Here is a 468-nt window from a genome sequence, read left to right as displayed (position 1 = left end):
TGTGCAAAAGCTTTTCAGTTTCATTAGGTCCCATTTGTTTATTTTTGTTTTTATTTCCATTTCTCTAGGAGGTGGGTCAAAAAGGATCTTGCTGTGATTTATGTCATAGAGTGTTCTGCCTACGTTTTCCTCTAAGAGTTTTATAGCGTCTGGCCTTACATTTAGGTCTTTAATCCATTTTGAGTTTATTTTTGTGTATGGTGTTAGGGAGTGTTCTAATTTCATTCTTTTACATGTAGCTATCCAGCTTTCCCAGCACCACGTACTAAAGAGGCTATCTTATCTCCATTGTATATTCTTGCCTCCTTTATCAAAGATAAGGTAACCATATATGCATGGGTTTATCCTTGGGCTTTCTATCCTGTTCCATTGATCTACATTTCTGTTTTGGTGCCAGTACCATACTGTCTTGCTTACTGTAGCTTTGTAGTATAGTCTGAAGCCAGGGAGCCTGATTCCTCCAGCTCC

This window comes from Physeter macrocephalus, chromosome 1 (assembly GCF_002837175.3).
Source record: "Physeter macrocephalus isolate SW-GA chromosome 1, ASM283717v5, whole genome shotgun sequence".
NCBI lineage: Eukaryota > Metazoa > Chordata > Mammalia > Artiodactyla > Physeteridae > Physeter > Physeter macrocephalus.
Note: the sequence above shows the minus strand (reverse complement) of the source record.